Here is a 27,353-nt window from a genome sequence, read left to right as displayed (position 1 = left end):
ATACTGGTCGGCTGCCGCTATATTGCGCTTCAGCGCTCAGGTGTCCTGACCGTCAGTCTTGGGCTACTTCCTGTGTTATGAAGTCAGGATGCCACACCGGCCATTTCCTGTCACTCAGCTTGTGTTAAGCTGGACCAACACACCTGTGGGGGCTTTTGCACCCAGGGCATGAGTTACGCCTGCCGTTTCGTTTCCACTGGCGTTCCGATCTTTGCTAGTATAAGCAATCATTCATTACGCCATTTTGATAATAAAGACAGTCCATCACCTTTCATGCAATAAGCGTTAACAGCTATTTAAAAGGTATACGTGACAATGACAGTCATCTTTAAATATTCATATATACCGTGCACAGCCTATCAAATGATACCTAATTCGATTGTAAATCACACAAAGTAAGTAGATGAGTCCTTGTAAGTTGCGAAATTATAGCCACCTTTCAATGAACTTCTTTGAACCAGCGTATGGTAGCAACAAATTGTTATTTCTAAAAACACAAAAAAATTACTGGTTCAAGCTGTTATTACAGTGAGCCTGAATAGCATATCCCGTGTGAACAGTAAAACCATCACAGCCAGTCGTACTCTCACTTCCTTGCAAATAATGTCATATCTAATAACTGTTTGGAACTGTTAAATGGTTCAAATGGCTCTAAGCACTATGGGACTTAACATCTGAGGTCATCAGTCCCCTAGACTTAGGACTACTTAAACCTAACTAACCTAAGGAAATCACACACATCTATGCCCGAGGCAGGATTCGAACCTGCGACCGTAGCAGCAGCGCGGTTCCGGACTGAAGCGTGTAGATCCGCTCGGCCACAGCGGCTGCCTTGGAACTGTCCATTGCTGCCTTGATAAGCTAGTTCAGTCACAAACAGTTCTTCAACTGTATGCTTTTTCTCATTTACAACGTTGTCCACTCATCATCATCACGCATATTTGATTCGAAAATACTAATTCGAGCAGTTTTCAACAAAAAGGTTGGCATCGTAGGCTTGAGATGTCAAGTGTAGCGACTGAATGCATCCTGTTGCTTGTAAGCGTTATAGCATTATGGTTGTAAGTCAAAGAAGAAATGAATTGTGACCTATTTTTTTTCTCTCTCTCTGTCTCTTTCTCAGCAATATTCTATGTTATTTTTTCCATTCACTCCCAGATCACTTGAATGGGGACACAACAGACAGGCTCATGGGTGTAAGAATAGCATCACATATAGCAGCTGCCTGGTGCCAGACGACACACAATGTCACGTAGATGAGAAATTTATAAAATGAATACGAATAAAAACTACAGATACACCACCAACTTGATATAAATTCGCAGCCACGCTGTTAATTAGTTAGTAAGCTACATTTTCCATAGTTTATTTGCACTATTCTTTGTACAAATGAAGTGGAATGAAGCAGTGTACAGGCTATGTATACATAATTTATTTGTATGACTACTTGCTGACCACTTACAGATTACTACCCAGGACAGTAGCAGAAATTGACATGAATCGACATATTGCACTCAAATACTACTTATTTAACGAGTGATAGGCTAAAATTTAGTTATTTTAAACTGCACTTTCTGGCAGATTGTAATTAAACTAATTATCTATAAAAATAATTTTATTTTGGATTAAAAAATTTGCTATTTCAGGCATGTTGTATTATTGAGCAAACAATTAATGACTTTCGTGGCTGAATACTGGACTCCTTTCTAAGAAAGCTGTAGTAACAACTAATAAAGGTCTTTTGTTCTTCTAGTGACGAAACCATGGAATTCACTATTCTTGCTCAAATTGTAAGGAACTCTTTAAGACGAATTTAATTGGTGAAATTCCTTCTTGTGACGGAGATTTTAAAATTCCTAACTCGATGAAGAAAGGTGTATAAGATTCTTGTTGGTGAACACTTATTATTCTCACAGCTACCTCCTGTGTAATCGACACCTTTTTCAGGTGATGGGCAACCACGGAAAATTATTTTACTCGACTCAGGACATAAGTAACATGTGTTGTAAGCAAACCCTGTTACGACGGGGTTCTGTGCAAGACGGAGAGTGAGGTCTAGGATACTGCCTGCCGCTGCCTGAGAGGTCAGCCACGTGTTAGTCGCGCCAACGCGCCGAGGGGCAGCAGGGAGGAGGCTGGGTCGGCAGCGCTACACGTGGCGGGTCAAGGCCGTCTAGCACCCCTAGCTACACCCCCACTACCGGAATATAACGGGTTCGCTCGCGGATGCAAAGATGACACACGAGTGAAGTTTAATTCGCACACTGCACACATAGTTTACACTGTATGCGAATCGTAATCGTATGGACACACACTTAAAGACAGACTGCCGGTACCTCTGGTGCATTCACGCTAGCGGTCCGTAAGGCGTGCGGATTGCGCTCTTGCTCCTTGGTGTGTGGGCTGTGACAGCACTGAGCGGTCACTGCTATCAGATGCGTCCTGCAGTGACCTGTATGTCGTCAAATACGTCATACGACGCAGAAGTTCTTTCTATCGCCGATAGCGGTTATAACCCTACCACTATAAATAACAGAAAATCCTGTTTATGTTTCCACGTATAGCTCTTACGAAATTTATTTTAGTTTCCAAATAATGTACACTATGGGAGGATAGTCCCGTTAATAGGAAAAGCTAATAACTGGATTTGACTGTGTGTTGTGTCTAACGAATAAGTAAATCAGACTATTCAATTCTTTTCCTAAGATCTTTCCCAGCGGTTAGAAAGAAACGCAGTATGAATAGTACTATATTGAAGCTAGGACAACTTAGTTCCAAGTTCATTCAGTGGTTTAATATATATACTAACGATCGCCAGCCTATTCAGGCAATGAAACAGTTAAGTATAGGAAAAGCAAAAGTATGAGTTTTGCCTACTTTCATGCTACTGTTTAAGTTGCTTCTTCAAATAAATGTTACTCCACTTAAACAATGTTGGACTACGTCCTTAGACATTACGTTCTTAAAAGAGCAAAAGGACAGTGGATAACATCGATGAAACTAAAAAAAATTTTGCCATGGGGGGGGGGGGGGGGACCTTTAGAAAAGCATTTTCCGTAATCAACAGACTTAAATACTAAAATACCTAGATACTAAAGCACACTTTTATAGAGAACATTTCACGTCAAACGAACCTCTTTCTTACTGTAATTTACTTTCGAAAGCTATTTCTCTTTGAACTAAATGTTTATATTCTTTTAATAGATTCTAGTAACTTTGCTTCACTCTGACTGAATTTTACGTAAGCAAACTTTTACTATAACATTTTGCAATAGTTAAGAAAACTTTCTCATTATTTACACGAAAACAATTTAAATGGCGCCTCTGTACATAAACTTGGCACTTCATAAATCTGTAAAACAGGATACTCAGATAAATCAAACGCCAGGAAGGAATCCTGTGTAGGTGAATGGTTGGGATGAAAGAACAGCTGAACCAGTTTCTTTTAATTTCGAGAATGATTATTAAAACACAGTTTAAGTTAATGGTTAACGCTGTATTAAAGTAGAACACACAAAAATCTTATCTGGTGGCTGTAGGTTTGGGTGTGGCGAACAATTATGACGGCTACACTACCCACAGTTCGGCATGCAAATATCTTACTGTATGGGCTCAATTTCTCTTCTTGGCGTCGTTCAATTTTTTATACAGTAGCCCAAGAACTTGCTGCTATGCCGTAAGCCGTTTGCAGTCTTCATCCGAGGCATTTTTGTGCAAATTTTAAGGCAAAACTTCTCCTGCTCCAAAAGGGTGTTGCCTCAATCGCTGCTGCCTACAGACTGTATGACTTACTTCCAGCACTTGCTCTAGGTAGCGCGCCAATCCGTCCTTGCCACCTTTTCCACTCCTCAGAGCCACTTTCGTTTCAAACAAAAGCACATTGGCTTTTACGTAACATCTATTTCTTACATTGTTCCTAAGCGTGATCATTTCTTACAATTGTGAAATTTACATGAACATGAACAGTTTATACACACCAATATTTTAAATACAAAATGTCACCAGCAAATTATTTAACGTAATAAACAATTTACATAGTATTTTACATACATTACTCACATACAATACAAAGAACTTCAAACTCCAATACAGCACACTTTACTTTGCCGGCCGCGGTGGCCGAGCGGTTCTAGGCCCTTCAGTCCGGAACCGCGCGACTGCTACGGTCGCAGGTTAGAATCCTGCCTAGGGTATCGATGTGAATGATGTCCTTAGGTTAGTTAGGTTTAAGCAGTTCTAAGTTCTGGGGGACTGATGACCTCAGATGTTAAGTCCCATAGCGCTCAGAGCCATTTGTTTTGGACACTTTACATATACAGAAAATATAGCATCAATATGGGAACATTATAAAGCAAAATATTACAAAACTTTAGATGAACCACAAACAAATAGTGTTATACGGTGTTGTGAATTAGTGGATTCTGTTGCAGTCTGATGTGTAAAAAACAAGTAATATTTCCGGTGTCCAGTTCAAGACGCTGAAAATAATTACTTTCGTGTCCTGCTGTGTGCGCAGACTAATGTCAGTAGCTGCTGTAGGGATTTTGATCCGGTTTTCACTAATAATTGCACTGATTCATGAGGATGGTTTTTGTATGTTAGCTATAAATATTTTGTTTGAATTGTCTGAATTTTGATGAATTATATTTTAGTTGTGAAAGCGACGTCACTGCCACCTAGCGAGCAGCCGCCAAAATTCGAGAAAGGCACAGTTCCTTAAGAGAGGGCATTACGTAACACAAATAGCGTATGATGTGGTTGTCTAGCGCTAGTTCAGCCTTGCGCATCGAGCGAGTTTGTGTTTGTGAGTGTGTCGCATTGTTCTTGCTTAACGCAGGTTGTTGGTGGTGTGTTCTCTGGCGACAGACTTCTACGCCCTTGCATAGATCAGTCTGCCGAATCTCACAAAAATATTCTTTGTCGGTGTACCGTTGGTTTCAGTTTTGATAAGAATGCTCGTCCTGTTCATCCAGGCTGTATAAAATTCACGATTAGTTGGTCGATATGATTCGCGTTACACCTGATCAGGTAGATACTGCTTATATCAATTATGATCTATATGTATTTTTTGGGAAGTGTCAAGGTATTTCGCATGTGGACCTGCTTCTCTCTCAAGTTGGTTCTCAAGTAATGTTTACACATCGTGATGGTTCCATTAGTCCGGCCGGCCGAAGTGGCCGTGCGGTTAAAGGCGCTGCAGCCTGGAACCGCAAGACCGCTACGGTCGCAGGTTCGAATCCTGCCTCGGGCATGGATGTTTGTGATGTCCTTAGGTTAGTTAGGTTTAACTAGTTCTAAGTTCTAGGGGACTAATGACCTCAGCAGTTGAGTCCCATAGTGCTCAGAGCCATTTGAACCATTTTTTCCATTAGTCCAGTCGTTCTTGCAAATCCATCGATCGAGTATATTCCAGTTAGAGGTCACGCTCTTCCACCCGAAGTGGACGACTTATTTCTTACGCCTGCGTTGCTTCTTTTTGGAGGCGTTCAGCGTATCCGGCTGGAACATTGGTCAGTACAGCGTCGTTTGCAATTTTTGTAATATTTCTGGCCTAACAGCCACCATATTCGGCTACAAGAAGGTCTTCTTATGAAGTTGAGAAGGCAGCTGTGGCAAGATGACGTAATTTGGTGTGAGCTACCGATGACAGACGGTTTGTTCCATCGTGATTGTCCGCGATTGGCTGTTGCATTCGAAAGTTGCGCGCCAAAATGATAACCTTCTGTTATTAATATTAGAAAAACTAAACAGTGTATTTACTTGCATTTCATGTAAAAGCATCTCTCAATAGTAGGCTATCCTTCAGTTACTTGAAAAGTGTTAATTACCAACAGAATAGTAAACAACTGATAAACGAAAAGGCAGAGGAAGCACTTAGAAGACTTTCGGATCGCGCCTAACTTGGTTGGGTTGTTTTTGGGGGAGGAGACCAGACAGCGAGGTCATCGGTCTCATCGGTTAGTGAAGGAAGTCGGCTATGCCCTTTGAAAGGAACCATCCCTGCATTTGCCTGGAGCGATTACGCAAATAGGCAGTTTGTTGCTTTGTTTTTATTAAAGTGTGAAGATTGGAGATTATTTGTGATTCATACAATGGAATATAGTTTTGTAGCTTCTCGTATTCTGCTAATAAAAAATGAGTGGTATCCAGTATAAAGAAGCTAACTGAAATTTTTTATCCACCCAATATCAGTTCCTCACTAAGACCTCAAGTGTTCTGCCATCTTAGTACAATTGAGATCAATGGCACGTCATCTGTGGTAACACAGAGAGAGGTACGAAAGAGAGAAATTTTCGAGAAAAGTGTTTATCATTCACACGAATATGTCACCCTCTCTCTCCCTCTCTTTTTCAACACGCCGTATGTTACAGTGGTATCCGAACCGCAGATAAATGTGTTCAACCGATTCATGTTACATACGTAGGGCGAGAAGGAACCTCCTTCTTTTGTAAAGAGGCAACCATCGTATATCCAACTGCCCGCGTCGTGTTACGGTTTTAAAGTCGTCCTGTGGAAAACATCTTCCGTTGACATTAGCTCAACCAGTGTCTCTGCAGTCTGCTGTCAATAGTTCTCCAGCTTTAGATGACGCTGTGGAGACATTACACCCCACTCAGAGCGACTGTCCGCTGTCACCGGTACGTTCAGATTCGGCCCCTGCTGCCGTTAAGGCGACGACACCGGCAGCAAAATTTAAAATCCAGCTGACTTAGGATGGTGAAGGTCTTGAAGTCATCCTCCCCAATCTTGCATCTCCAAGAAGGTGATGGTGGAGGGTGTTTCTTTCCGTGGTGATGCTTTGAATACTGACGGTAACTGCGCTCCTTGTTCGGCAGAGATGATGTGGCTGGTTCTCCAGATGTTGAAATGAATTTCACATCTGCGTCCTCTCCTCCATCCATAAACACATCTGTTCCTGTGAGATCCGGTCATTTAACGGAGACATCGTTTGCTGTTTTGATCTTACAGTGTTCTAATGCAATACTATCCTTTTCTCGTTCTGATACGGTGGAGCAACAGGTTACTTCGGATTCTCTTCCGGTTAGCTAGATGATGCAATGCCTGTCTCTCCATTATCTGATGATGATGATGATCGCTGCCGTTTCTTTCTCGCATTCCGTTGAGTGGAATAGGGATAGCTCCCCAATCCCCCCCTCTCCTCCTCCCCCACAGACCTCAATGAGCCCTCTACCCTTCCGCGTCAAGAAGTTATTTAGTCAAGGAGTGGTGTAAAACTACGACTTCAACCTGCAAAATCTTACGCTAGGAGCCCTCACGCAAACTGCCTAAAATGAAATAGATTTGGAACCTGGAGCACAGAATTTGTTAAAGTGTTAGAATTACAGAAGTAATTCTAATGGAATTACATTCACATACAAGACGAGAAAACAATAATTTGGACGGTACGAAACGGCTGCTTCTAGTGTAGTTGCTCTTCCAAACAGCATCTCATACAAGTAATCCAGTCGCCTCTTTACCTGCTGTTACTCGTACTTGAGGTACTTGGGCCATGCGCGGCTTTGTTTAAAAAGGATAGCTCGATTTAGTCATAGGGGTGAGCTGCAGACGTCTGTTTTCATACCACCCAGCTAATTCGCTGCAAACAATAACCTGTAGCTGTGATCCTACAGTCAAGTAGTCTTGGAATTGGGCGAGAAATGCGAGTTAATAAAATACATAGAAATATAAACTAAAAGTTAAATGAACTGTTTAATAACAACGGTTCTACTCCATCCTCTGAAGCTGATGTAGGCGACAGTGGATCATGATGAATAATGTTTATTCAAGAAAGATCATCTCAAATAAACGGGAAATGGTTCTATGATATTCAATTAAAATGCAGGCAGAAAACACCCATATCAAACTCAGTAAATTTACGTTTACAAATTAACGCACAAAAGATGACGAATAGTGTCCATGGTTATTGCTGTATTTTCTGAAATCGAAATCTTGTAACATGATGTTCTGATGTGATGTGGTGTGGTGTGAAACCACGCTACGGTGATGTGAATAGGCTTGAAGAAGCACCTGTAAGCCCCTAACCAGACGTCTGGAGGGTGGGTCCTCTATCTACTCCACGTGATGGAAACCAAACGATTTAACGGCACACAACCCATCACGATACTGTAAAAGCAGCAGCCCCAGAACTGCAGCAGTGATAAAATACAGAAAGAACGTTCGAGAGACTGCGTCCTAAAATCCCATTCTGTCTGGTTTGATTTAAAATTTCCTCGGTAAACCTAAATTCTGATCAGAAATAAATTCTCTACAGAGCTCGTGTTGCTCATCAATAGATGTTGGAATAATTAACTGATGTTCCCAGCTGATAATGACCACAGATTCGTCCGGTATTATACATAAATTTGTAAAATGTTTGTACCTGTGAAGTGTGTGTGTGACAGGGTGAGAGGGGGAGAGAGAGACAGCCAGTCAGAGAGAGACAGGGAGGATGGGAGAGGGAGAGAGAGAGAGAGAGAGAGAGAGAGAGAGAGACTAAACTTGAAATGATATGTAAAATCCGAAGAAAGTGAAAAAAAAAAACATGTTAGCCTCTGCGCCTTCTTTGGTGTACTTAAGCATAATATACATGGAACACAAACCCTTAGACACCTAAATATTGCCTTCAGCTTGGGGCAGTACGACTTTTACGTAATATATCTTCTTCATTCTTCATTATTTAAAAAAGTGCTGCTAACGAATAATTTGTTTTTTACCGGATTCAATTTTCAGATTACCTTTACGTATTACAAAGTTATTTACAACAATGTGCATGGATACATTATTACTGCTGGAGTTAAATAAAATGAAAGCGATTCTGCAACACTTTGCACACTGGTACCTTCCGTCAATAGTAAAATATATTATACAATCGGCAGATAAACGTACTAACACAGTTAAGCACACTTTGTATGTTGAGTTATTATGCTACACCTTTCCTCTAGAGGCACACTACAGTACACTGAGAGATTGCAGGGCACTCTCACTTCTGATCGGTGTAATGCCACTTACTGTTCTTATGAAAGATGATCTTCATTACAATCTGACTTCATAGATCATGATGAAATTGTGGGCATTAGTTAAAGCTCTTGCTTGTGTGCTCTAGTGCAGGAATAGCGGTAAGCTTTAGCTGCGTTTAAAGGAATAGTGTGCCGATTTAAACGACTGCAGTAAAAGCGTACGGCGACTACGGGCCGAGGGGTGCGCGTATTTTTCTGCGCAACCTGGATAAAAACATTTGTGGACTGCCCAGTTCTGCGGTCTCATTGTGCAGACACGTTTGGATGGCGCCGGTCGGTCGGCAGGTAGGCTGACTAGCGCCAAGGAGACGCCACTGCAATGGCCAAAGCACTGAAGACCGGCAATAAAGCACAGGATGGGCCCTTGTTAGGCAGGAAGTCGATGAGACGACTGTGAGCATTCTGCGAATTTCCGTGGGCCAGATAACTGGAGCCCAGACGTACAGACTCTGTTACAAAAACATATTTGTGAAGGTACGAGGCTTTTAGCGAGTTTATGGCCATTATCTGGAAACTTTGAAATGGACACAACAGTGGAGATAACCATCATTTTTTGTGCGGCTGTGGTTCCATCCTGGTAAACACGTGAGAAAGAGGCAGCGAAGCTGAATCTGTTTTTTTCTTTTCTCCCAATTAACTTTGAAGTTTCTGATTGGTCAAATCGTTGTATGCAGAGCAAGGAGCAGTCTCCCGTCTTCGAATGCGGCGCTCCAGCTCGTGATTGGCTTGTGCTAAAGTGAGAGTAGTCTAAGATATAAATGTGCTTTGCTGTCGAGCTGGCGAGGAAAGCAGAGAGAAGGAGAAGAAGTCACTCTTGTAGTTTCACTTCGCTAGTAAAGAACTGCAGGTCTCTACCTACATGGTGAGACTAGTGTCCTTTGTTAGTGTGCCACTTAGAGCCTGTCCTAGTCACCTTCTGAACCATCAGAGGTACTGCTTCTAGCATCACGCACACAACGAGTGATGCATGGGTGTACTTATTTGTCTCGAGTTGGCCGTCTAAAAATTTGACATATTCCGTCACGCATAGTCTTGGGACGGAGTCAAATTGGTTTGGCAGACCATCAAACGGATCCACTTGCACACTGGAATCCAGTGGGGATTCAGAGGCTCATAGGGAAGTACCTGCGTTCCGAATTAGCTGAACTCGAGACCACGTACTTGCATTTTTCGGGCGCACGCCGTTAATAACAGAATGCTGCCATCCATGACTTCAGTCGCCGAACGCATCGTGGGGTGCCGCCCTGACCAGCAGAAGGATAAGTATACGCTGCTACAGCGTAGGGCTCCAATATATGTTTCTTAGCACTCTGTTCTTTCGAGCCATATTTTTCTTTTTTTGGAACAGTAGAGTATAGATGCTTGACTGTGGGGTTGTTTTGTGCTATCCCCCGGATTCACGTGTATGAAGTCAGATAGAGCGATTAGTGTTCTGGTTAGTATCGTGTGTCGATCCCCAGCTGATCTTTTTGTCCACCATAGACCCCATACTACTGTAAGCGTTTGTCAAATGAAAATGTATGTGTGACGTTTCTTTAGTCTTTTTTGTCTTGTGATGTTAAGAATGAATAAATCTATTGTCATTTATATCACAACTTCTCCCTTCGCTCTGATTAACATTACCTTTGCCATTTTTATTAAAGTCCTGATTATAAAAGAAAGTAGCAAGATTACAACACGAAGAGCGATTAATCGTGTTAGTCCGAGGGCGTGCTTGAAAGAAGGGCCACCGAATTATGGAAATGTTTTTAAATAAAACTAACGTTTTTAACAATCTGCATCTTTATTCTTCATGTCTATAGTTTTCTGCTGCTAGAGGGCTCGGAATTGTGGCACGTAACATGGCGGTGTGTAACGTAACTATTGAGGTTCGTGCTGTAATCTAATTTCGAACTCGAAGAGTTCGTCCACACATGGAGACTCCTCTGCTTCAACATAAATATGCCAGTCCTCACACGAACGCTGCGATATTTGCAACAGTCCCATTCCTTAGCCTTATTGTGTTCGATGATCCTCCACACAGTCCCGACTTGGCCCATTCGAGAACGTCATTTTGATAGCGCCGAAGCAGTGCAAGCAGAGGTGAGGTCGTGACCCGGCAATAAAGTCATACATTCTATAGTGACAGTATCAACAAACTGGTCTCTCATTGGGGGAAATGTGTTCGTTGTATGGGTGATTCTAGGCGCTTCAGTCTGGAACCGCGCGACCGCTACGGTCGCAGGTTCGAATCCTGCCTCGGGCAAGGATGTGCGTGATGTCCTTAGGTTAGTTAGGTTTAAGTAGTTCTAAGTTCTAGGGGACTGATGACCTCCACTGTTAAGTCCCATAGTGCTCAGAGCCATTTGAACCATTTTTTGTATGGATGATTATGCTGAGAAATAAACACAGAGACACGTGGAATAAAGATGTAGGATGTAAATAAAGTTTGTTTTGTTAAAAAAGCCTTAACAGTTTTCATGGAGGCATTACTTTTCAGCCCGTTTTATTATAGATGCACTTACAACTGAAACTAAAACAGTTATGTTATTAGTTCCAGTACATAATAATTACCTTCTTGCACAGATATGAAACAGGAAAAGTTTGTGGACTTATTTCTGTAACGTAGGATAAAATAATCTCCACAAGATTATATTCCTATTCTCAGTCAAACGAATTATATCACTGTCTAATAGATGGGGCACAAGAAGCTATATAGATTCTTCAAGTAGATATAAACCTGACCCGGTATTCACACTTGAAACGGACCACGAGGTTACAGGTCTTGTATCCAGCCCTCGCGCGCGAAATCAGACGTACTAGCACACATGAAATTGCATAGGCTATTAAGCCCCGCGCCGAGATGCCATTCAGAAACGTGTCCTCCAGGAATTCATGAGCAAAACGATAGAAAACCTAACACACATTGCGAAAGTAAATGACTAGTACTGGTACAGGGTACCCTTCACCACAAAGCATGCGGTGGCTTGCGGAGTATCTATGTGGATGTGGATGTCGAGTACTATCCTAAGAGTACTATCCCGAGCGGGAAGGCGTCCGGCCAGCCTGCGGGTGGTTTTTAACGCGGTTTTCCATCTGTCTCGGTGAATTCGTGCTGGTTTCCCTTATTCCACCTCAGTTACACTATGTCAGTGACTTCTGAACAAACACTCCACGTACGCGTACACCATACTTACCACGCAAATTTTTCAAATATTTGGGGTTACACTCGTTTGGTATGATGAGACGTTCCGAAGGGGGGGGGGGGCTAGGTACGGTGTGGGGCGGCGTGGGCGGCGGCGGTGGGGTGGGCGGACTGCTGTGGCCTGTTGTGGGGCTGTAAACCACTGAGGGCTAGAGAGGGGCGAAGCCTCTCTGTTGTTTCTAGGTCCCTTGTTTAATACACACACACACTCACCATCCTAAGAGACCAACAACTCTTCTTTGCGTCTTGGAAGCCGACCAAAGTCCTGATTTTCAGGAAGACCACTTCCACCCACAAAATTACCGACTCAACAGCTTTCTGAGATCGCTGAGAGAGATTGTCGAGAAGGGAGTAATAAAACGACTCAGTAGGCACTACATCAGCAACAACACCCAGAGACCGGAGCAATTCGGCTTCACGAATTACCACTCCACAACAGAACAACGCCTTCGCGTTGTTGAACATGTAACAGACGGCTACAGTTCCAAGAAAGCAACAGGCGCTGTGTTCCTAGACATCGAAAAGGCTTTCGGTCGTCCATGGCACGTCGCAACCCCCCGGATCATCAATATTTCCGAACCGGAGCAAAAACTTGAAAGTGGTGACCCCCATGCCCCCCCCCCTCGAGCGTTTCAGATAAGACGTCAAAAATTGGAAACATCGATTTTTCGATAATATGTTAATTTTCTAGCTCACGTCTTTCTGAAGAGTTTGATGTATAGAACATGTATGTTCAAGAAATGTAACACATGTTATTTGGTCTTAAGTTTGGCAAACTGCAACGCCATGACTCTTCACACAGCATTCTTCTATCGCACGTCACTGTATATCGGTCTGCGGAATTCAAACGTGTATATTTTTTAATGGAAGGCATGTCCGCCCCGGTAGCTGAGTGGTCAGCGTGACAGACTGTCAATCCTAAGGGCCCGGGTTCGATTCGCGGCTGGGTCGGAGATTTTCTCCGCTCAGGGACTGGGTGTTGTGTTGTCCTAATCATCATCATTTCATCCCCATCGACGCGCAGGTCGCCGAAGTGGCGTCAAATCGAAAGACCTGCACCAGGCGAACGGTCTACCCGACGGGAGGCCATAGCCACACGACATTTCCATTTCAATGGAAGGCATCAAACCTACATTCAGGTCAGTGGAAATTAAAACGTCGTGTGGTGCCTCTCCTACTCCCAGTCGACTGGTTTGATATCATACCCCCCTTATAAAACTCACAATTAAATAAGGGCGGTATTATTTGTGCCCGGGAGAACAAGAACTCTTCCAAAAATTTGCACTCTTTATTGCCTATTAACTAATAACTTTCACTTTTGTTTGACATAAAATTAAATATAGGACACATAAAACCAGTAAAGACAAGAGACAAGCAAGATAGTACACATTTCTTCAATCCTTAGGTCCCAGCAATTTTCTGTCTAATCTTGCGACAGCTTTACACGGCGTGCTTTCCTTTCTGCTAAAGAATCTAATACCTCATCAAAGTTCGTCAAACGTTTTGCTACATGAAAAATCAAATTGTCATTGACTAATACTGAAAAAGCTGTTACTACAAATAGTACCCAAGGGTGGTGAGGTTTCTCGATTTGATCACGTCCATTTTGTCACTGTCTGCTAGACAGTATTGTAAGGTGCTTAAAAATGTTATCACAAGGCAAAAAGTATGTGGTATGCAAATAGAATAGCTAATTCACAGGATAAAATTAAAGCCATATGGTCAGTTGTGAAGGAAGTGTCTGGTCAGCAGCACAAGGTTGATGATATAAAGTCAGTTCACAGTAATAATATTTCTGTTACTGATAAATCAGATATATGTACAGTATTTAACAACCATTTTCTGAGCATTGCTGTTGAATTAAATAAAAATTTAGTTTCTACAGGAAATCATATAAATTTCTTAGCAAATGCCTTTCCGAGATTGACGTCTGAAATTCTCCTCTGTGATACAGACAAGAGGAAGATTGAGTCAATAATTAAACCACTGAAGAGCAAAGACTCTCATAGTTATGATGGAGTGTCTAGTAGAATATTAAACTACTGTGCTGCACATGTTAGCCCTGTATTTAGCCATATTTGTAATGTTTCCTTTAGGAATGGTCAGTTTCCTGAGCGATTAAAGTACTCAGTAATAAAGCCGCTTTATGGAAGAAAGGGATAATGTAGATAATTTTAGACCTATTACTATGCCATCAGTGTTTGCAAAAGTTATCGAAAAGGCTGTAAGGTTAATTGATCATTTTATATCACACGATTTGCTATCAAATTTACAGTTCGGCTTTAGAAGTCGTTTGACAACTGAAAATGCTATATTCTCTTTTCTCTGTTAGGTACTGGATGGGCTAAACAAAAAGTTTCGAACGCTTGGCGTATTTTTTGATTTAACAAAGGCATTTGACTGTGTTGATCTCACAATATTGCTCCAGAAGTTGGACCATTACGGAATAAGGGGATTAGCTCACAATTGGTTCACCTCTTTCTTTAGCAACAGGCAGCAAAAGGTCATTATTCACAATGTTGAGAACGGCTGTGATGTGGGATCTGAGTTGGGTACTGTCAAGTGGGGGGTGCCCCAGGGATCAGTGCTGGGGCCGCTCCTGTTCCTTATTTATATAAATGATATGCCCTCTAGTATTATGGGTAACTCTAGAATATTTCTGTTTGCTGATGACACTAGCTTGGTAGTAAAGGATGTTGTGTGCAACATTAACTCGGTTTCAAGTAGTGCAGTACATGACCTCAGTTCATGGCTTGTAGAAAATAAATTAACGTTAAATCACAGTAAGACTCAGTTTTTACAGTTTCTAACACACAATTCAACAAAACCTGACGTTTTAATCTCACATAACGGGCATATGATTAGTGAAACTGAACAGTTCAAATTCCTAGGTGTTCAGATAGATAGTAAGCTGTCGTGGAAAGCCCACGTTCAGGATCTTGTTCAAAGACTTAATACTGCCATTTTCACTATTCGAACGGTATCGAAAGTGAGTGATACTTCGACACGTAAATTAGTCTACTTTGCTTATTTTCATTCACGTATGTCGTATGTTTTGGGGTAACTCTTCCCATTCTAGAAAGATATTTTTGGCTCAGAAACGGGCGGTTCGGGCAATAAGTGGTGTGAGTTTACGAACCTCTTGTCGACCTCTGTTCATGAGTATGGGTATTTTGACATTGGCCTCTCAATATGTATATTCCTTATTGTCGTTTCTTGTTACCAATATTAGTTTATTTCCAACAATAAGCAGCTTTCACTCGGTTAATACTCGGCAAGCAATCAAACCTGCATTTGGATCGAACTTCCATAACTCTAGTGCAAAAAGGTGTGCAGTATACTGCTGCATCCGTTTTCAATAAGCTGCCACTCGAATTCAAAAATCTTAGCAGTAATCCACGCGCTTTCAAATCGAAACTGAAGAGTTTCCTCATGGGTCACTCCTTGTATTCTGTCGAGGAGTTCCTTGAAAAATTAAGCTGATTCTCATTGTACTGCGGATAGCGTTTGCTTAAACTTATGGACTGATTTTCTTTCAGGTTCATGAACATTTATTTTTATCTGTAATTACTTTTATGTTGTAAGTTCATGTACTGACACATTCCATGACCTTGGAGATTTGCTCCTCAATGTGGTCCTACGGAACTTGACACGTAAATAAAAAATAAATAAAAAAATAAAAAATAAGCGAGACCGTTCTGACACAAATGGTCATTTTTATGTACTTCATTTACATAAACAACACGACAGAATATAATTCACGAAGTACGTATCTCAAATGCCTATTAGGCCTATTACAAGCAAAAAGTTTTATGTTAAGAAATAGTTTCACATTTCATTCAGATGCTTCAGTTTCTCAAGCATGAGATCTAAAAGTAGTAGTAGTAGGAAATTTCTATAGAAATTTGAGATCATCATATTCTTCCATATAATTTGTGTGATGTCGGGGTGTAAGGCTAGTTCGCGTCCGTAGTAGAATACTACACGTGCACCCTGGGTAACGCTAAATGAACTAGCACTAAAGGCAACCAGATAATCCAGATAATCCTGTGCTGGATCTCCTGGTAAACACATCATCAGTGATACCGACCAAATGAACGATGAAGAATTGACTAGAGCACTCGGACCGTGCCTCCGAGTCTGCCACCTAAACATTGAAGGCATAAGTAGGAGCAAATGTGAATTTCTCCAGAGAGTTCTCACTCAGAACAAAATCGACGTAGTCGCGATACAAGAGACTCATGCGGAAAACATAGATCAGCTGGCCTCTAGAGGAAAAATCCCTGGATTCGAGATACTGGGAGCCACCTATCACCGCAATTACGGCGTGGCAACCTACATACGAAATAAGATAGAAAATGCTTCCCTGTGTAAGATATCTACAGACAACAACATATATGAAGTTGCTGTCAAAATTGGCGAGACCACTATAGTTAACATCTATAAGCCTCCCGGCTGTCCATGGCCTCCAGAAGTACTCCAAGAATATCCCCACCCTGCTATCTACGTAGGAGACTTTAATAGTCACCATGAGAACTGGAAGTACGCACGAAACGACCAGAACGGTGAATCCCTGATGAGCTGGAGTGAGGAGACTAACACCCACCTGATTTTCGACGCCAAGGACCACGGAACATTTCGATCAGCAGCATGGAGACGAGATTATAACCCTGATTTATGTTTTGTCACTAAAAACAAAAACAACCAACCGCTAGCCGCTAGCCGCAACCCGTGAAGTCCCGTCTGATTTCCCACATAGCCAGCATCGCCCTGTTATCTTAAAAGTCGGAATTAACATCCCAATCATAAAATCCTTTCCTCGCCGACGATGGAATTTCCAGAAGGCAGACTGGGCCACCTTTGCAGAAAACCTTGACAAGTGTCTAGGTTGGATACCCCCGACTAGGGACAACTATGACAGATTTGTGGGAGCAGTCATCGCCACGGCTAAGAGGAATGTACCCAGAGGCTACCGGAAAGAGTACATCCCTGGCTGGAATGAGAGATGCGAAGATCTGTACCAGGAATTTACCGAAACCAACAACCAAGAAATCGCGGACGAACTGTTGCACAGCTTAGACGCAGCTCGACGGGAAAAATGGATGGACACCGTGGAGAATCTAGACTTCACTAAATCCAGTAGGCAAGCATGGACCCTGCTCCGTAACCTGGGAGGAAGTAAACGTAAAATAAAAGACACCCACCCGATAACCCCTAATAATGTGGCCGCACACATAGTTAGAACCTCAAGAGCACCAAGGGACAGAACACACACCACGACCGTCAAACGTGAATTAAGATCCTTAAAACAAAGGGCATCGCCTACCTCCGAATTTTCCCAGCCTATCACAGCGGAAGAAGTTGCAGCAGCCTTGTCAAAAATCAAAAGTGGCAAGGCTCCCGGCTTCGATGGCATCCACCCGGAATTCCTACTTCACTGTGGAAAATATACTAGAACATGGCTCGCAAACTTCTTAACAGATATCTTAGAATTGGGTAATATCCCACACCAGCTTAAACGAGCAAAGATTATAGCGATACTAAAGCCAGGCAAACCTAATGACATGCCCCAAAACTACCGCCCTATCGCTCTGCTGAACTGTGTCTATAAGCTGTTGGAACGTATCATCTACAACAGAATAAGCGGAAAAATTCTTGAAGTGGTACCGATTGAACAGGCAGGTTTTCGACCCAACCGCAGTTGCACCGACCAGATCCTCTCCCTAGCAACTCATATAGAGGCGAGCTTTCAGAAAAAACTCAAAACATCAGTAGCCTTTATTGACCTATCAGCCGCTTATGATACCGTTTGGCGACAAGGCCTGATATTTAAGTTGCTGCGGGTCATACCATGTAATAAGCTGGCCAACCTCATTGATAACATGCTCACAGATAGAAGTTTCAGAGTCATAATGGGCGACTTAAAAAGTGACCAAATGAAGCTCAACAATGGTTTACCACAAGGCTCCGTTCTGGCGCCATTGATGTTTAACCTCTACATATCTGACTTACCTGAAACCACTTCTCAAAAATTCGGATATGCCGACGACTGGGCAATAGCTGCAAGAGGCAGATCAATGGAGGCAACGGAAAACACATTAACTGCGGATCTAACAAAGCTGGGAGATTACTTCCGAAGGTGGTGATTACGGCCAAACGCGACAAAAACGGAGGTGACATGCTTTCACCTCGACAATGCCCAAGCAAATAGAAAGCTCAACGTTCATTTCGAAAACAGGCAGCTAAACCATAATAATTACCCCAGATATCTAGGCGTCACCTTTGACAGAATCCTAACATTCAAGGAACACCTACGTAATACAGCCGCAAAACTTAAAACTCGAAATAATATCATACAGAAGCTATGTGGGACCACGTGGGGCTCTTCCGCGGCTGTACTGAGATCTTCGGCTCTGGGACTTGTCTACACAACAGCATAATATGCCGCACCGGTATGGCTAAACAGTAAACACACAGGCTTGATCGATGCTCAACTAAACTACACAATGAGGATGATATCAGGAACAATAAAGCCAACGCCTTTACACTGGCTACCTATACTGAGCAACATTCCCCACCGGACCTGCGCAGAGAGAACGCTCTCTTACGCGAGTACGGAAAAGTGATGAACAACGAGAAACTGCCAATCCATAAGGATGTTCCTGCCCTGGAGATGAACAGATTGCGCTCAAGACACCCCTCTTTAAAAAAGGCAAAAAATACGCATCCTCTCAACCCGGATTAGGGCAACCTCTGGAAAATGCGGTGGAGAGAATCTGTGCCCCAAAGCCTGCAGAATATGCCATGCATCAATGTCCAACCACCAGGATTCAATTTGCCAAGGAAAACTTGGACGACCCTGAATCGAATTCGGACAAATAACGGCAGATGTGCAGACACCCTCCACAGGTGGGGTAAAATCACCACCCCGAGATGTGACTGCGGTGCAGACCGGCCGACGATTCGTCACATCGTGGAAGATTGCCCTCTGAGACGTTTTGCAGGAGATCCCAATGAGTTTCTGACCGCGACTGAAAGTGCAATAGACTATGTCACAAATCTGGATGTTTGTTTGTGAACTTTTGTTTGTTATATACACTATTTTTAAACACTTTTATATCTACAACTATATGTTACACACTGTGACTACTCATTATTTCTGTGTCTCATGATTTTTATGTCTTTTCTATATGATGTGTTATATGCCATAAGCTAAATAAATAAAAAAATAAATAAATGTGTGATGTCTCCGTTTCTTCTCCTTCCTCGTTCTAACAATCAATCTTGTCATCACTAATTCAGTAACTATTTCTGCCACTGTCAAAGTTCACTCTCCGGTTAACTTCACTAACCCTGACCGACTCAGCCGTTTAGTTATCCCGCATTTATTCTCCAGTCAGGCATTACTGTGTGTTCGTACAACGCGTTTTCCACGCTATTCCGACAATAGAACTAAAGCGGCTGCTAACTGGGGACTGTACAACTGGCCCTTAGCAGTGTAGCGATATGACAAAACGTTTTGTGTCAAAATTTCATTTTCTTGGATACACCCAGAAGCTAATATGTAATCTTTCTTACTTGTTATTCCTGTCAGTTGTTTATTTCTACTCTGGTAGTCTGAATCTATGGACATCGCTAGTAATAATAACAACACTTATCATTCACACACCCAATCAACTATATAAACAAACAGCGATTTGTATTCACCCTTTCAGGTATGTTCGGCTCAGCTCGTATAGCCTCGTCGCCTTTTGTCTCCGAAAATGTTTTTTTCCTTTCTTGATGCAACGGAGATTCCCCTGGCAGAGGCATCACTACACTATGTATGCACTCAAAATTCAACTTCTGATTCGGTCAGAAATCAATTGAGAATGTGTCAAAAATGTGCAAAAACCAGCAGGGATGCGTTTCAAAATCACGTGAATAATTGATAGACCAACGTGCGCTGAATGATAGGCGCTTTATGAAACAAGATTTTTTTCTTCAAGAATATGAATTTGGCGTTTCTTGAAATTGCCGCCCGGGGCAGGTACCTCGGTTTGCGCGCCCCTTAGGTCATCGGTCCCTAGACTTACACACTACTTAAACTAACTTACGCTAAGAACAACACACACATCCGTGCGCGAGGGAAGACTCGAACCTCCGGCGTGAGGGCTACGCAGTCCGTGACAGGGCGCCTCAAACCGCGCGGCCACTCCGCGCAGCATTATCGAGTCCAATTTACAAAGAACCTGGTAGTTTGAACCCACTTAATCAGTATGGCGTTGCACCCCCTCTGGTCCGTATGCATGCACTGATTACGTTGCGAAGGACGTCACAAAGCTGTTGTATCCTCTCCTGAGGCAAGCGGTCCCGCAATTGTTGTAACTGGTCCTTGTTATCCATGATATTCACACTGGCACGACCAATGTGGTATCAGACATGTTCTGTTCGGGACAGATCTGGAATTCTTGCTGGTCACGGGAGTACCTGAACGTCACACAGGAAGTTCATAGAGACACGTGCCATGTGAGGACGAACATGGGTCTGTTAAAAAATTGCACCACTACACTGTCGTATGTGAGGTAATTCACGAGGGAGCAGGACGTGTGACGTACATTTGTGCTTTCAGAGTTCCCTCGATCACTACAGCCGTCACAGTCACCCACTGGCTGCCCAAACCGTGATACCAAAAGTAATACCACTATGCCTCTGCAAAACATTGGAAGAATGGAACCTCTTCTTAGGTAGCCGCCATACTTGTCGATGATGGTCATCTGGGGTATTGCCGAACGACGATTCATTGTTCAACACAATTCGACGCATTTCATTAGCAGTCAGAGATTCCCGGTCACGGCACCACTCCAGACGCAGCCGTTTTTGTTGTGATGTTAACGGCAGCGTGGGACGGCAATTCCCTAGTCCGCCTGCCGCTATTCTGCAGTAAATGGTGGGAAAGAATATTGCATGGAGTCGGTGACATGTTCTCGGTTGGCAGGAACAGATGTAAAAGGGTCATGGTGTGCTTGGTCCACGATACTGTGATCCTTCCTTGTGGCGGTCAGACTTCGTCGATCGGAACCTTGACGGTTAGTATGCCTGAACTTACGTTCGCATCCTGTCCAACGTCAGACCACTGTCCCACCCGAATGCTACACAAATCTGGTTACTGGACAAGTAAACCAGCTGGCCAAATGGAGACCTATAATGAGACCCCTTTGAAAATCTGTCAAGTGCTGATAACACTGTCTTTCACGAGTACACGTACTCTCCACAATCTTCACCGTGATCACTGAACATCTGACTCTGCTCACGTCCCATGCGTACTCTATCAGGTCTAGTAATAACACTAAACACGAGGAATATTATGGCAGCCAGGTGGCCATTCTACTTATCACTGATAATTACAACTCTTATCAATTACATATCCCCCGATGGTGTCCACATGTACAAAGATCAATTAACATTCGATCTAGTCTTCTGGGTGATTCACTTCTTTTGCCAGGTAGTGTATGCCAATAACGCAAATGGTCAAAAACAATGGCTACAAAAAAAATGTTGTCACAAAACGAACACAATATAAAACCAAATGAAAGGAGAAGATAAGCTAGACACACAATTCACCAAAAGCACCAGAATAGATACGCAAGAAACCATAGCAACAACAAGGTAAGAAGAATACAAGCGAAAAATGAAGCTGAATCCAACACAAAATTCTATGCAGTAATGATTAGATTCGAACTCATAGGAAATATCCTAAATAAGGCACTCAAGGAGCTCAGATATATACACAAGAAATCAGTTACTTTAAAACATCGCAGCGTTTGTTCTGCAATGATATTGGGATAAACAGTACAAAAGTTTGGTATCAACATGAAACAACCTCTAGGTGTCTGTAGAAGGAAAACTCATTTAATACCCACAGAAAATCTCTGAAACACAGACACACGTCAACAAGGAATAAAGACACGAAAGTGCAATCGAGAAGCATCTACAAAACGTGAAATAAAATCAAAAATATTGAAGTGAAACCAAAGAAATTATAAATTAGCTTAGCGAGTGAAACAATGTTCATAAAGATACAGCTACTAACGAGATGCAATGAAAATAACTGGCTCCTTCGTTTGCCGGCCGCGGTGGTCTCGCGGTTCTAGGCGCGCAGTCCGGAACCGTGCGACTGCTACGGTCGCAGGTTCGAATCCTGCCTCGGGCATGGATGTGTGTGATGTCCTTAGGTTAGTTAGGTTTAAGTAGTTCTAAGTTCTAGGGGACTGATGACCACAGCAGTTGAGTCCCATAGTGCTCAGAGCCATTTGAAGCCATTTTTTGCTCCTTCGTTTCACTCATCCCTAACCGCTTTCGGTCCATTCTTTACCTTCTAAAAGCCAATCATCTGCGAATTCAGAATTATGTCCTCTAAAAGACACACACATACGATCTGAAACAACAGAAATGATAAGACTCACAAATGCACACTATGTGATCAAAAGCATCCGGACACCCCCAAAAACATACGTTTTTCATATTGTGTGCATTGTGCTGCCACCTACTGCTAGGTACTCCATATCAGCGACCTCAGTAGTCAGAGAGCAGAATGATGCGCTCTGCGGAACTCACGGACTTCTAACGTGGTCAGGTGATTGGGTGTCATTTGTGTCATAGGTCTGTACGCGAGATTTCCACACTCCTAAACATCCCTACGTCCACTGTTTCCGATGTGATAGTCAAGTGGAAACGTGAAAGGACACGTGCAGCGTCAAAGCGTACAGACCGACCTGGTCTGTTGACTGACAGAGACCGCCGACTGTTGAAGAGGGTCGTAATGTGTGATGAGCAGACATCTATCCAGACCTTCACACAGGAATTCCAAACTGCATCAGGATCCACTGCAAGTATTATGATTGTTGGGCGGACTGTAAGAAAATTTGGATTTCATGGTCGAGCGGCTGCTCATAAGCCACACATCACGCCGGTCAATGCCAAACGACGGCTCGCTTGGTGTAAGGAACGTAAACATTGGACGACTGAACGGTGGAAAAACGTTGTGTTTAGTGACGAATGGCGAATGTCCGGTGAACGTCGTCTGCCAGCGTGTGTAGTACCAACAGTAAAATTCGGAATCGTTCAACACGATGGAGCACCTGTTCATAGTGCACGGCCTGTCGCGGAGTGGTTCCACGACAATAACATCCCTATAATGGACTGGCCTGCACAGAGTCCTGACCTGAATCATATAGAACATCTTTGGGATGTTTTGGAACGCCGACTTCGTACCAGGCCTCACCGACCGACATGGATACCTCTCCTCAGAGCAGCACTCCGTTAAGAATGGGCTGCCATTTCCCAAGTAACCTTCTAGCGCCTGATTGAACGTATGCCTGCGAGAGTGGAAGCTGTCATCAAGGCTAAGTTTGGGCTAACACCATATTGAATTCCACCATTACCGACGGATTGAGCCACGAACTCGTAAGTCATTTTCAGCCAGGTGTTCGGATACTTTTGATCACATAGTGTATCATGAAACTACAGTAATTTCAGACACAAGAGAACGGCGGCTCCGCGAGTGAGTAAACAAGAACAGCACCAAACTTAGAACGTCGTTTGACGCAACATCACTTTTTCATAAAAAATTGGTGCATAGTGTCTATTCGGGAACCATTCTGCGACACGTTGTCTTTGCTGTCACGTGGACTCGATAATGCATGCTTTGAATAATTATTCATGTACTAAAGAGCATGGAGCGATCCGAACGAATACGCCGTTTCATTCTATTACAAAAAATGTGTTTCTTATTCTCATTCTAGGCATAAGGAGGGAAACGGAATGTGCTGCTTAAATTTTATAATATTGTCAGCCATCTGACTGCAAAACACGTAATAGATAACTGCACTTATATCGTGAGAAACTCGACTAACGTTTGAACTACATAGTGTCGCAGTTACAAGTTCTCAAGGTAAAACCCCGGCTGGAAATTTAATGGCTGTATCGATATTTCTATACGCAATTAGATGTATAGCCGGATATAAAATAAGCATTAAGTGAAATATCCGTAACTTTTAGGCCAGATAGTTTATTTTCTAGGAAATACTGCGTCTTAATTGATTAATACTGTAATTAATTAAGAGTAAAGATCGATCAATATATTTAGATTAACGTAGTATCCTGTTTCTTTTAAAGGTTGTGTTCCAAAAACGAACAGCGTAGAGACAGCGGTGATGACACTTTCTGCAGGACCTGACCATCATTTTGCAGGACAATGCTCAAGCACGTACAGTGCAAGCTGTTACTGATTTGTTAGGCTGATGGGGCTGCTAAGAGCTATACCACCTACTGCACTCCCCTGACCTAAGCCCTCGTGAGTTCAACTCGATTTGTAAACTGAAGGAAACACTTCACGGCATTCACTTCAGAACTGCTACAAATTCGTCGGGCAATAATCCGCGCCGCTCGAACTGTCAACACAAGTGGCACTGCTAAGAGTAAACTACGACTTCCACATCGCTGGCAACGGGGTATACACAATCCTGGTGACTACTTTGAAGGTCAGTAAAACTTTGAAACACGTATTTGTTTTGTACGAGCTGTGAACAAATAGTTGTCACTACTAAAGTTCCAACCCTCGTACCTACGGAAAGAGGTGGAAGGACAGTGAAACTACCACTACATGCTAAATGGTTGGGCATCAACGACTATTCACGGAACGTGAGGTCCGGAGGCTTGTCTGCTCTGTAAAGTAGGATAGCTGGTGATCTGATCTGTGGCATCTCCGCCGAAAGAGCACAATGCTGGTGCACATAAAAGTGCTTCGGAGCACACCGCTCATCGTATATTGTTGAACACCAGACTACCTCTACGTGTTCACATATTGACACAACGACATCTGCAATTACGGATGCAGGGGGCACGGGACCATCGGTATTCGACTATCGATCGATAGAGACGTGTCGGCTCTTCATGTGAATCACATTTTTGCTACACTATGTCGATGGTCGTCTCCACAAACGCCGTCATCAAGGTGAACGGTGACTCGAAACGTGCAGCACGCCAAAGACGCTGCCTGGTGGGAGCAGTATTATGGTATGGGAGACATTCTCCTGTGCTTGCGTGCCACTGTGCTTTAAGGACCATTACAGTGATCTCGCGCTCATGTCTCGGGAACCAAATTCACCTGATGTAAATACTATGGAACCCGTGTGCGTCGCTATTATGCACCATCACCGCGCACACAAATCAGCGGCTCGTATTTCCGCTGATTACATGACCTGTGCATAGAAATCTAATGTCTTATATCTCCACAGACCTACCCACAAACCGTAGGATCCGTGATACGCAGAACCAACGATGAATATAGTTCTAAAGACGGACGAACAAGCTGTTAAGCAGATGGTCATAATGTCTTGGCTCATAACTGCACATACCCCAAAAGGAAAATATTTCAGTACAGGATTTCTCGAACATGTGGACACTCTTCATTTTAAAAGTCTAAACAAACTGACTTTTGCCTTTCACGTTGCTGTAGATGGACATCAACTAACAGAAATAGTACAAAATCCATAAATCCTGCGCCTGGTCAACAAAGACAAAGAGAATGAATCTGCTTCGAAGACAGAAATTTGTTCCCACAAGTGCACATCTCAAAGGGCATTCTAATGACTCAAACTCAGAAACCCATAAACATATTGGTAAAATATTTTCGTAAATCACTCGTAAAATCTACTCATCAAATACAAAAAAAATGGCTCTGAGCACTATGGGACCCAACTGCTGAGGTCATCAGTCCCCTAGAACTTAGAACTACTTAAACCTAACTAACCTAAGGACATCACAAACATCCATGTCCGAGGCAGGATTCGAACCTGCGACCGTAGCGGTCTTGCGGTTCCAGACTGCAGCGCCTTTAACCGCACGGCCACTTCGGCCGGCTCATCAAATACAGTCCTTGCAAAAACATAATAATAATAGATAACAAAAAAGCCATAATTTTCTGTTCTTCTTCCTAAAGTGACTGCTTACTTGTTGTAGTTGTCGTCGCGAGTCCGAAGATTGCTTTGATGCCGCTCTCCACGCTATGCTGTACAAGCGTCTTCATCTCAAAAAATGGTTCAAATGGCTCTGAGCACTATGGGATTCAACTCCCCTAGAACTGAGAACTAATTAAACCTAACTAACCTAAGGACATCACACACATCCATGCCCGAGGCAGGATTTGAACCTGCGACCGTAGCAGTCGCACGGTTCCGGACTGCGCGCCTAGAACCGCGAGACCACCGCGGCCGGCTCTTCATCTCCAAATAACTACTAGAGCCTAAACAAAGTTCCCTTCGCCACAGTTCTGCTCAGTACCGCCTCATTGGTTACATGATTAACCCGTTTTGTATTCTTTATTCTGAAGTTTTTTTCCAATATTTCAGTCCATTAACTGCACGCAAAGTATATGATATTATTTGTTGTGTGCAAAATTTCTGTACCACTTTCGAAACATTCAGTCAAATTTATATGTCATTCTGTTAATGACAGCCATTCTATATTAAACTAGTTAGTTAACCATTCATGTAAAATGTTAGTGTAGTCATTGTACATCATTAATGAGAAAAATTGACTGTAAATAGCATAGCACTACTCAATACAGTATATAAATTATATGTTAAGCAAGTAATATGACACAATGTCGTTTTTTAGTCATTCGGAGGCATTTATGAAGTTTTAAGGTCGACAGTGTTAATTCGATGAGCACAACTGGCTTTAGAACTAATTCCAGAATCTATAAAAAATTTGTAACTTGATTTTAGGTCTAATTTCCGACATAAACAAATCCATAAGTCGCCCACATGGGAAATACTGCACACCATCAGTGAATCTTAAGGTGTGTGTTGTACAAGGAAATGAGGAAATGAGGAAATGACTCCTTCCTAACGAATAGAATTAAGGGCATCAAATTATTAATTAAGCATAATTATTCAGCTAAATACCTAGGAATTACAGTTACGAACAACATAAGTTTCAACATATGCATTACGTCAACAGCTGATAGGGAAAAGAATGAAATGCGTCTTGGTTGAACTAACTGAATATGAAAAGTGTCTGGTTGCTGAATTCCTAGAAGTAACGCAGTTTGGATTGCTGAATGGGTGACCTACTTTTCTGAAAAGGATTCTACTCCCTTAATGAAATTG

This window comes from Schistocerca nitens, chromosome 3 (genome assembly GCF_023898315.1).
Source record: "Schistocerca nitens isolate TAMUIC-IGC-003100 chromosome 3, iqSchNite1.1, whole genome shotgun sequence".
In the NCBI taxonomy this organism is placed as follows: domain Eukaryota; kingdom Metazoa; phylum Arthropoda; class Insecta; order Orthoptera; family Acrididae; genus Schistocerca; species Schistocerca nitens.
The sequence above is the reverse complement of the archived record's forward strand: the minus strand, read 5'-3'. Positions refer to the sequence as shown.